Source organism: Doryrhamphus excisus, linkage group LG3, assembly GCF_037039965.1.
Source record: "Doryrhamphus excisus strain RoL-2023G ecotype Guam linkage group LG3, RoL_Dexc_Guam_v1.1, whole genome shotgun sequence".
Taxonomy (NCBI): domain Eukaryota; kingdom Metazoa; phylum Chordata; class Actinopteri; order Syngnathiformes; family Syngnathidae; genus Doryrhamphus; species Doryrhamphus excisus.
In genome coordinates, this window is record NC_136359.1 from 4,407,403 (window position 1) to 4,420,517 (window position 13,115).

Here is a 13,115-nt window from a genome sequence, read left to right on the forward strand (position 1 = left end):
GGTTAGCATCGATGCTAGTGCCGACACAGCATGATGTGTCCTGGCTGGTCCACCAAAAATGTTATTCCCCCTTTGATATGCCTCACATCAACATGATTGTCAAGCCACTCATTTCATGTTAAATTATTATTATTATTAGCATCAATGCTAGTGCTAACATGGCATTATGGGGTCCTGGCTGGTCCACCAAAACAATTTCTTACTAAAAAAAACAAAACACAAACTAAGACCTGACACAGGCAGAGATTCCACAATATATCTCAAGCGGTGTCCTGGCTGGTCCACGAATATCCTAAACCACTAATACTAGAGGATGCAGGGTCGCAACAACAACAAAAATATGTTCTCCTTAGTACAATAATATTTAAACTGTATTATGTTAAAGTCCAATTATGACATACTGTTGCTTTAAACAAACAATCAGAATGTTTAATTGAACTTAAAAATAATTAAATTTACTTAAAATATATATTTTCTGGCGCATAAGACCTGACACAGGCTGAGATTCCACACTATACTTTCAGAGGTGTCCTGGCTGGTCCACCAATACATTATCATAAACCGCTAGTACTAAATAGGAATGCAGGGTCACCATAGCAACGACAAAGATGTCGCTAATGTGGCATCAACATGATATTTAAGTTGTATTACTTTTAAAAATCCAATTATTTCACATTGTTGCTTTAGTAGACAAACAATCGGAACGCGTAATTGAATGTATTCAATATTTCATGAACTCTTTTCGATATTTTCTGTTATCTGGCGCCATAAAAACATCACATAAAAGCTGCCACACGCTGAGATTCTACAGTCCATTTGAAAGAGGCGTCCTGGGGGGGAAATCAGGAGGTGGTCAGACCCTAAAACTTGACCTATGTCAATACAGGAAGTGTCTTCAAGCCTTCACGTGTGTGTGTGTGTGTGTGTATTTGTGTGTACATTGAAAAGCAGTCAGTGTTACAAGTGTGCCAGAAATGTTTTGGCAGATGTGATGAGGTGATGCTGAGGGGCTCCATGGGGAGCGGCAAAGAAAAATGTGATGGATAACTTCCATCCTGCACTCTCTCTCTGTGTGTGTGTGCGTGTTCCGCACAGGAAGTGAAAGCCAGGGGAAACTAAGAGACAAGCAGGTGGCATCCATCTAATGTAGACTTTGCTAGCGGCTATGTGAGGAAATGAATGTCATGATTTGTGTATCTTTCTGCCCCTGCAGGAGTACATGCGGTGGCCTGACAGTGTGTGCGACCGCTTGTGTGGGAATTTGCATGGCGCTTGATGATTGATTTCTTTTTTGCATACATGGTGTTGAGTGTGTGTGTGTGTGTTCCCTTCAGTTAGATCAGGTTGAATGCTGGGTTTTCCTTCTAAAAAAGCCTGTGACTTCCTTATTTGGGCGTTCCCGGTACAGATGTTCAAGCTGAGTGGGAGTGGCCAGAGGCGGGCCGTGGATGGAATGAATCAAAATCCAACATACAGCTGGAAGAGGTGCAGATTCCCAAAGATCTAGAAAGCTTTCTATGCACGTTATGGTGTGTAGCTGTACCCCTTTAAAAACATTCATTCATTTTCTACCGCTTTTCCTCACAAGGGTTGCGGGGGGTGCTGGAGCTGTCTTTGGGCAAGAGGCGGGGTACACCCTGGACTGGTGGTCAGCCAATCACAGGGCACATATAGACAAACAACCATTCACACTCACATTCATACCTATGGACAATTTGGAGTCGCTAATTAACCTAGCATGTTTTTGGAGTGTGGGAGGAAACCGGAGTACCCGGAGAAAACCCACGCATGCACGGGGAGAACATGCAAACTCCACACAGAGATGGCCGAGGGTGGAGTTGAACCCTGGTCTCCTAGCAGCTAACCACTCGACCGGATTGATTTTGTAGGATTGATTCCCATAATATAACTTTTTCACCAAACTAATTTTCCAAATATATTTTCCAAAATCCAACGTACAGCTGGAATAGGTGCAGATTCCGGAAGATCTAGAAAGCTTTCTATGCGGGTTATGGTGCGTAGCTGCCCTGTAGGAGCCCCCTTTAAAAACAATCTTTGTTAATTTTATTTTTGTAGGATTGATTCCCATAACATAACTTTTTCACCAAACTAATTTTCCAAATACATTTTCCATATTTTCCAAACATTTGTTTCTCATAATATTAAAAATTTACAACCTTTTCCTTTTTAGTGACTTTTTCGCTTATTAGAATTATTACATTATTAAAAATTACCATTGTTAAGAATTAAATAACTTTTTTCCACACCCAATTTTTCAAAAATTACAAATGTATTAATTGTTCTGTTTTTCATACTATTACGACTTGGAAAAAATACTTTCCTTTAATATTTGAACTCTAGGCTACTACATAATTTTTCTTTATAATATTAAAATTTTTCGTAATATTTTTTCTTTATTCTCCTAAATTACAACCGTTTCTTCCATTTTCTTTTTTTTTTTTTTTACTTTTTTCTGTTAATATTTTGACTTTATTCTTGTAAAGTTATAGCGGTTTCTTCCATTTTTTCCAACTTTCTTGAGTTTGTTTCTTGTTACATTATTGATTAAAATTTGTAATATATTTTTTCTTTAATATTTCAATTTTATTCTACTAAAATGACATTTTTCCTCATAATATTACATTATTATTGTAAAATTACAGATTAGATTACACATTAAACATTACAATTTTTTTTAATATTTTTACATTACCCTTGTAAAAATTATTGTGAAAAAAATCAAGCCACAGATTTATTGCACGTTTTATTGCACAGTTTTTGTACAGGACATTAAGATAATCTTTATATTCAATAAAATATATGACATTACATTTAAATGCTATTGAAAATTTGCAATGTCACACAATGTGCGATCTTTGATCAAGAGTCAACTACTAGTGTCGAGCGCTAATGCAAAACATCATGTTTTCCTAAGGAAATGTGTGTGTACAACAAGGCAGGTGTCAACAGGGTAGGGTCTATGTCACCGCGACAATGTAATGTGTTCTGCACACGTTAACATAGAACACACATGGCGGCCAGCGATGGTATTTCCATTTGTCTTCCACATTTAGACTTTGTGATGCAACAGCTAATAGGATGCAGAACACAGCCTCAGTGTGGACACAAAACATACTCATAAGACACACCAGAAGGCAACAATCCTCTTGAAAAAATTACAACTTTTTTAGAAATTTAGCTTACATGCAGGAAATCAACTACAGCAGCTAAAACTGATGTTTTTAATATCATTTAGAACAAACCAAGGTGATTATACTGTAGTTTGTTATGATAGTCAATGGAGGAAGTTGAGATTATAACAGGTTCACAGTAAAATAAAGTTTTCAAACACGAACAATTGTAACACAATACACTATAAATAAAGTTTTATCACTGCACAATAATTGTTGCTTTGTCAAGTACAATGGAGGGTAAACTACAAATGTCACGTGACGTGAGTGCTCGTAAAATGGCGGAACTTTTGTTTGGGTGTTGACGTTCTGGTACGACTCAATCAACCGGCGGACTGTTACAGGGCAGAGCCGCGAAAAACAAAAAAGTTCCGCTGCGGCAGTCACCCTCTTTTCACGACAAACAGGTATCATAAACATGTTTTCTTTTCACCTTTCAAATGTATTTGTGTTTTTGTAACGACGTAAGTCGGTATTTTTAAGCGGTGTTTTCGCTGTCTCTCGTGGCGCTTTGACGTCACTATCATATCATCGCCATCCATTTTTTTTTAATCAAACTTTATTAAAAATTACACACAACAAATCTGCGAGTCAGACAGGAAGTGTTTGTCGCAAATTGATAATGGAAGCTATTTTGCCACGTAAGCTAAATAGGACTTTCATATCGGGTGTCTATGTTGTTGTCTGTTAATAACAGTACATTACTGTGGATTTCGGTTGTGCCATAGTAGTTTTTGAACACTGCTTGATCTCATTACAGAGGCTTGTCGCAGCTGTATAATAACCATTTAGAGCAGGGGTCTCAAACATGTGGCCCGCAGGACACTAGTTTGAGGCCCCCGCCTTGATATGAAAGTTTAATGTTAGCGTGGCCCGCGCAAGTTTGATATGGATTCTGTATGGTATCATGTACCCAGAAAAAATTATTACATTTGATTAATGTTCATGTTAAAGGTTAAATAACTGTTAGTAGTTATCCTCCCTATCCGTGTGGAAGTGGTAAGTTTTTGGCTATTTAAGTTTAAAGGAAATAACTTGAAGGCTACCGTTTAGGTCGCTAGCTCTCTAGTTTGCGAGTTAGCATGTGTCTCAAGACCCTGCAGTTGCGCAATATGTTGTAAATAAAAAGTATAAATGTGACTATAGTCGTGTTTTGTCATGCCTACAGGGCTCTAATAATGCTTTGTTCATTTTAATCTGAAAAAAAATTATTTGTCTACCCACCAACTATATGTGGTTTCTTAAGTTTTTATTATTTGCCGTTTTATTATTATTATTATATTTATTTATTACTGATTTATTTATTTTTCATCTTATTTTGTGCAGAAAAATAAAAATTATCAGAGCTTTTGTTGTAAAAAATTGGAACCAAAGCACTGAAAAAGTTTGTATATTTTTCTGTTTTTAATAAATGCGTTGGTTTTTTTTGGGAAAACCTGATGCGGCCCAGCCTTGCCCAGACCCTACCTCCAGTGGCCCCCAGGTAAATTGAGCTTGAGACCCCTGATTTAGAGTCTCTAATGAACCTAAAATGCATGGCACACAGCAGACATGCAATTATGTCTTCGTATTCTCTTGTGTTTTTATCAGTGTGGGACATCCACTCAGTATCAAGCCGTGAAAGACGAGAAAAAGCGTATGTGTCTCAATATGTTCCAGATTAGATGCAGCCTCGAACATGTGGCTTGCTTTTTATACGAAGATCCGACTCTTTACTACCCCCTGAGTCAAATGTTAGAATGCACATCTGTGGCTATTCAGCACACACAGAAACACAATAAAACCATGGCTGCCAAGTGATGGAAACATTTAGTTGAACAGTTTGTAAATAATTACAAAATATCACGCCCCAAACAAGATATACTGATGTACTGACAAGTATGTACTTACAATACCCACAAATTGGTACTTCCTTGACGTCGGAAAAGCATTAGAATTTCAAAGTGAATAGTTCTTCTTCTCCAAGTGCTAAAACCTGGAATTTATTTTTTTGTTTTTATGGACATTTCTTGTTTTATTGGCAAGTCGGATCATGTAAAAACTACCCGGGCGACGCATTCAACAAAATTCCTGAATTTGATTGATTGTGGATTTGCGTAGCTTCTGTTGTTTTCTTTAGACCAGGGGTCTCAAACATGTGGCCCGCAGGACACTAGTTTGAGGCCCCCGCCTTGATATGAAAGTTTAATGTTAGTCCGCCCCGCGCAAGTTTGATATGGATGCTGTATGGTATCATGTACCCAGAAAAAATTATTACGTTTGATTAATGTTCATGTTAAAGGTTAAATAACTGTAATAGTTATCCTCCCTATCCGTGTGGAAGTGGTAATTTTTTGGCTATTTAAGTTTAAAGGAAATAAATTGAAGGCTCTCTAGTTTGCGACTTAGCATGTGTCTCAAGACCCTGCAGTTGCGCAATATGTTGTACATTAAAAAAAAGTATAAATGTGACTATAGTCGTGTTTTGTCATGTCTACAGGGCTCTAATAATGCTTTGTTCATTTTAATCTGAAAAAATAATTTGTCTATCCACCAACTATTTGTGGTTTTTATTATTTTGTGTTTTATTATTAGATTTATGTATTAATGATTGATTGATTTTCTTTATTCTTGATTTGTTTATTTTTTCATCTTATTTTGTGTAGAAAAATTAAGATATTTGAGAACAGTGGAATGTTTTATCAGAGCTTTTCTTGTAGAAAATCGGAACAAAAGCAAAGTTTATTCATTTTTCTGTTTTTAATAAATGCGTTTTTTGTTGTTTTTTTTTGAAAACCTGATGCGGCCCAGCCTCGCCCAGACCCTAGCTCCATTGGGCCCCCAAGTAAATTGAGTTTGAGACCCCTGCTTTAGACAATAAACCGGTTGAGCCTGACTCAACAGCGCCACTCCTGGTGGCATCCAAGCAGTACACATCAATTGTGTCAGTTGAGCCTGACTCAACAGCGCCACTCCTGGTGGCAGCCAAGCAGTACACATCAATTGTGCCAAGACGCCATTAATCAACAGTCCATGATGTTTCATTCTACTCGGCTGATTTATCCATGACTTTGCCCGCCATTAGATATTGTAGTACAAAATAATATTTATAAAGGTTCTGGCTTCCATGGCATTGAAGGTCACTTCCTTTTCTAATCCTTGTGAGAAAGTGTCCACTTTCCGCCATATGGCATCACTTATTGTGAATACAAACATGTCTGCTTTTGTTGAATCACACTGCAAAGTAGCCATTTGCCTTAAAAAACACTTTAGTCTCTTCAGTGTTATTATTATGATTATGATTATGATTTGATGGTGTGTTTTTGGGCAGCTTTCAGCCAAACGTCAAGTTTAACTCTCACTCGGGGTTCGGGCTTGGGGGGTCATTGAGCCCTGTGAGGGGTCACCAGAAGGTTGTTGTAGACCTGGAAAGGTCGATGCAGGGTTGTGAGTGTGTGAGGTTTGAACGATTCCCTCCCCGTGAGTCATTTTGTGTCTTAATAGGATCCATTTCAGGGTTCATTCACCCCATCCAGGAGGAGAACCAGATGTCTGTTGGTAGCTCGTAAAACCTGTGGAGGTATTTTGGGATGGTACACCGTTTTCCGTTAATTTGATTGAGAATTGCTGCAATTAATTGGGCTTTTTTTTAATGGATGGATGGTGTCACAGGGGGCAACAACTGTAACAAAAAGTCTGATTTTTCACAGGTTATTATTATTACGTTTAATTTTAAGATTATATCTTATTTTTATTTTATATTATTTTCTGTATTACAGTTTTAGTAATGATATATGTTAACATATTTGTAAATATACATGTATATATTTATGTATATTATGTGTAGGCAAAAGCAGATATGAGTAGTTACTGAGGACCTAAGCCACATGCATTTAGAGTAGTTGCTGAAGAAAATTAACTTATGAGTAGAGTAGTTACTGAGGACCTAAGGCACATGCATTTAGAGTTGTTACTGAAAATATAAAGAACTAATTAAGCATAGTTACTGAGGACCCAAGGCACATACATTTAGAGTAGTTACTGAGGACCAAAGGCACATACATTTTTAGAACAGTTACTGATGATCATGTATTTTGAGTCTATGTACATTTAGAGTAGTTACTGATGAACTAAGGCACATACATTTGTAGTAGTTACTGATGAACATACATTTTGAGTCTATACATTTAGAGTGGTTACTGAGGACCTAAGGTATATATATATATATTTAGAGTAGTTACTGATGAACATACATTTTGAGTCTATACATTTAGAGTGGTTACTGAGGACCTAAGGTATATATATTTAGAGTAGTTACTGATGAACATACATTTTGAGTCTATACATTTAGAGTGGTTACTGAGGACCTAAGGTATATACATTTAGAGTAGTTACTGATGAACCTACATTTTGAGTCTATACATTTAGAGTTGTTACTGAGGACCTAAGACACATGCATTTAGAGTAGTTACTGATGAACATACATTTTGAGTCTATACATTTAGAGTTGTTACTGAGGACCTAAGACACATGCATTTAGAGTAGTTACTGATGAACATACACTTTGAGTCTATACATTCAGAGTGGTTACTAAGAACCTAAGGTAAATGCATTTAGAGTAGTTACCGATGAACATACATTTTGAGTCTATACATTCAGAGTGGTTACTGAGGACCTAAGGTATATGCATTTAGAGTAGTTACCAATGAACATACATTTTGAGTCTATACATTTAGAGTGGTTACTGAGGACCTAAGGTATATGCATTTAGAGTAGTTACCAATGAACATACATTTTGAGTCTATACATTTAGAGTGGTTACTGAGGACCTAAGGTATATACATTTAGAGTAGTTACCGATGAACATACATTTTGAGTCTATACATTTAGAGTGGTTACTGAGAGCCTAAGGTATATACATTTAGAGTAGTTACCGATGAACATACATTTTGAGTCTATACATTTAGAGTGGTTACTGAGGACCCAAAGTATATACATTTAGAGTAGTTATTGATGAACATACATTTTGAGTCTATACATTTAGAGTAGTTACTGAGGGCCAAATGTATATACATTAGAGTAGTTACTGATGAACATACATTTTGAGTCTATACATTTAGAGTAGTTACTGAGGGCCAAATGTATATACATTAGAGTAGTTACTGATGAACATACATTTTGAGTCTATACATATAGAGTAGTTACTGAGGACCAAAGGCACATACATTTTTAGAACAGTTATGTTCATGTATTTTGGGTCTATGCACATTTAGAGTAGTGACTGATAAACTAAGGCACATGCATTTTGTAGTCGTTACTGATGAGCTAAGGTATATACATTTAGAGTAGTTACTGATGAACATACATTTTGAGTCTATACATTTAGAATAGTCACAGAGGAACTAAGGCACACACATTTAGAGTAGTCACTGAGACTCTAAGGCACATACATTTGGAGTAGTTACTGCAAATCTAATGAGTCGCTAATGAGTAGAGTAGTTACTCTTGCTTTTTGGACTTTATTCCATGCTAAATTCTGAATTGTTGGATGAAATGTAACTTTATTATTCAACAATTGAGATCCTAAATGTGTGAATATGTTCAAGAGCTTTAAAAAACAACCACACCGTACAAAGGCAGCATATTTGATACTAAAGCCTTTTTATAATTCCACGCTGCATTTCCCGCAGACCCAAAAATGAGAATGCGTTTGTGCAACTGCAACACATGAGCAGATTTATGAACACATGCTTCAGTGGTATGTGCACTCTTGGCATGTTGCACTACTCCTACTGCCTTTTGGCTGAAGCAGCAGCATCAGTGTACTTTACATTGCATGATGGACTCAAACGTATATTTGGATGTTGCCATACAGACAGACGCTGTACCTGAAACTGAAACTAACCAATTTTCACTGATCTTTTTTTTTTGAGGTGAGGTACTGAAGAAGGACCTGCAACATTTTGGCGAGGATCCGGGTAAAGGTAAAGGGTAGGCACCATGTGGTTCAGTGACCCACCGGATGCGACTCCAACCTCCTCCAAATTGAAGGTAAGTGTCCCGAGCCCATTGGAGGGATGATCCTGAGAAAGGTCTAGAAGGGGGGGGGGGGGGGGCTGCTGTTTCCTCTTCTAAGTGGGGGTCGAATGTTGAGTTGAAGGTCTGGTTTGCCTCTTGGGGTCTTAGACACACACTCGCATACCTATACGTGCACCAGCGTGGTGTTTACAGAGGAGAGTAGAGCAGTTCCACGCCGTACCTCAGCTCCCGGGCCACATGTGGAAACCATGACAGGAATGTACGGTGATGCACCGACCGCTGCTGCTGTTGCCGCCATGTACGTTCTGCAACATTTCTAACCTTTATCACCCCCCCCCCTCCCGAGGGGGACGCGCTCTTCCCAGTCCCAGCTCATGTTTTTCCACAGGATGACATGAACATGAAGAGCAGCTCCAGCCGCGCTGAGACATCATACAACATTTTGCTTATCTTGTAACACAAGGATGCAGCACATGTGGGAATCGGACACTTCCTAATGTTTCGACCTAAATATTTAATATTGCGGGGTCACTGGTGATACGGTTACGTTTGCGACCGGCACGATGACTCACGACACCCGTGAAGGCTGCATATGATACAGGAAGCCACTGACCACCGAACTAGATTAATCCTGTCTTTAATCCTGGGTAATAAAAATAAAAATAAAAATAAAAATAAAAATAAAAATAAAAATAAAAATAAAAATAAAAATAAAAATAATTACGAAAAATAATTACGAAAAATAATTACGAAAAATAATTACGAAAAATAATTACGAAAAATAATTACGAAAAATAAAAATAATTACGAAAAATAAAAATAATTACGAAAAATAAAAATAAAATACGAAAAATACTAAAAATAAAATACGAAAAATACTAAAAATAAAACTAAAATACTAAAAATAAAATACTAAAAATACAAATAAATTACTAAAAATAAAATACTAAAAATACAAATAAATTACTAAAAATACAAATAAAAATAAATTACTAAAAATAAAATACTAAAAATACAAATAAATTACGAAAAATAAAAATAAATTACTAAAAATACAAATAAAAATACAAATAAAAATACAAATAAAAATACCAATAAAAATACAAATAAATTAAAAAGTAAAAATGAATAAATAAATAAAAACAGACTGTTTTTCGCAGGGAGCACAAAATCGAAAGACATACAGCGGAATAGGTGGTTATTAGGCTATAGGTTATAGGCTGGTTATTGTGTGGAGCTGCTCTATAGGAGTACAAAACTCAATACAAAGGGCCGAAATTTAATGTTTTAAATCTAGGCTACTAAAATGATTATTCTCATAAAAAAAATTTTTCCCTCTTAATATTTGGACTTTATTGTAAAATTACAGCTCTTTTTTGTTTACATTGTCCTCTCCAAATTAATTGACTTTTTTCCCATAACTTTTTCATTTGGTTCTTTTAACATTATAACTTTTTCCGCAACCTAATTTTCCAAAAATCACAGTTTTATTCATTGTTTTTTTTTTAAATTTAATATTTCAATGCTATGCTACCAAAGTGTTGTCCCCCCCCCATATCATAATATTGATTGACTGCATCTCGTTATGAATGTTATTATTGAATAAATAAAGGTGCTTTCAAGGTGCTTCAACTTCACCTTATCCTTTTATATTTAAAAAATTCCAAAGGAAGGAACTTCACCAACCAGTATTCCGTGAGGAATGTACACTTTGAGCCAACATTTAACACCTGTCGGCCACACCATCCCGCTAACCGCTAACGCTAGTGTTACAGACACGGCATCCTTCATTACAAGCTCATCTGACGCTGCGGACAAAAGAGCGACAGACTCATCGCGCTAATGAGCGTGTCTTCTCTCGCTCGCTCTTCCTCTAATTGCCTCCTCTTTTTACCGGAATTAAACATTTATGGCGCCGTAGCAGAAGTTCTGTGGATAGCATCTCTGTTGTTGTTGCCATAGTGACCTCTGATCAGCGCTCATCCTTGTCTTAGCTTCAGCATAAGTGCCTTTTTAAATTGATTTTTTTATTTTCATTTGGGCAAATATATGAAACATTACAGTGCATTTCTTGTATCAATCAAAATATAATTTTCCATTATTTACATTTGTGTTCAACTATCTGATCACAAGCCTACCACTTTTTGCAAGATATAATCATGTTCATGCTACAGTCTTGTTTTCCCCTGTTATTATTATAATTGTATTAGTATTATTATTATCATTATTGTTATAATCTTTATCATTTTTACCATTATTATAATCATCATTAATATTACCATTTTCATTATTATAGTTGTAACAATTTCATGATTCTTAAAAAAAAAAAACAGAAAAATCACAATTTTACAAGAATTATATTGTAATATTATCATGAAAAATGTACTTTTAGTAGCATACATTTGAAATATTCAAATCAAAGACATTTGAAAATAATATATTATAATCAGAAACAAGCAATTTGAATAAAGTTGGAATTTTGGGGAAATTAGGTTGTGGAAAATGTCATTTTAGTAGTATAGAGTTTAAGTATTAAAGGATAAAAATAAAAATAAAAATAAAAATAAAAATAAAAATAAAAATAAAAATAAAAATAAAAATAAAGTCAAAATATTAAGAGAGAACAAGTCGTATTCAGATGATATTTTCTGGACGTGGTAAAACTGTTCCTTTGTGATGTCAGAGGGACGGACTTCCTTTTTATGGATCATAGCAAAATAAAAATAAAAATAAAAATAAAAATAAAAATAAAAATAAAAATAAAAATAAAAATAAAAATAAAAATAAAAATAAAAATAAAAATTTTTAATAATATGAGAAAAAAACAAACAAAATTTGTCATTTTTTGGAAAATTAGCTTTATATTTTGGGAATAAAGTCAAAATATTAAGAGAGAAAAAGTCGTATTCAGATGATATTTTCTGGACGTGGTAAAACTGTTCCTTTGTGATGTCAGAGGGACGGACTTCCTCTTTATGGATCATAGTTAGGAAGCACTTATGGCACGTAAATTAAAACGGACTGTTTTGGCAGGAAACGCAAATCAAGGAAGTAGCTGGAATAGGTGCAGATTCTGGAAGATCTAAAAAGTGCGAGTTATTGTGTGTAGCTGCTCTATAGGAGTCCACAACTCAATAAAAAAGGGTCAAAAATGCCCTGCTCCAAACTGATCCACCAATGTTTACTTGAGGGACAGGATGACTGGTTTTTATTGACGCGTTGTCGCGTTCCTTGTTAGCGGAACCGCACATGCTTCTGCTGCCACTTCGAGCGAAACTGCAACTGTGAAACTATTTGTGGCGCTGCAAGCCAGATAGATCTGATTGTGAAACCCTCTGGTCTGTGGTCTTCACGTCTTAGCAGAGCGTGGCTAAAGCTAAGTTGTTCATGGAATGTGTGCTTGCATTTAATGAGCGCTAATACAAGCCAGTTCTTGCTAGCTCAGTTCTGCATCTATCTAGCTTTATTAATTTGCATGGGGGGTGGGGGGTGTATGACACAAAAAAGATAACATGTTTTCTTTTGATAAAATCAATTTATAAAATAAATACGAATAAATTAATGCATCCAACATTACATAAATACATGTCGTTGTTGCTGTCCAATAAAAGTATGCATTTCTGAATTTCAACCCAAAAAACCCCCCACAAAATTTTTGATTTTTCATGGAAAAAAAAATTAAAGCTGTTTGGAGACATCATTTCAATTAGCATTTTTTTTTTCATTTTTCCAGAGGAGTGGAAGGGGGGGAGGTGGCTTTGTCATAAGGTTTATTAGATTATTTTCATTTTTTTTATTTTAACAATTTATTTTTGTTTTGTTTTTTTGGATGAAGGAAAAAAAATTGGAAATTTTCAACAACCAAACAAATAAACAAAAAAAAATAATAATATTCTTAGGCTCAAC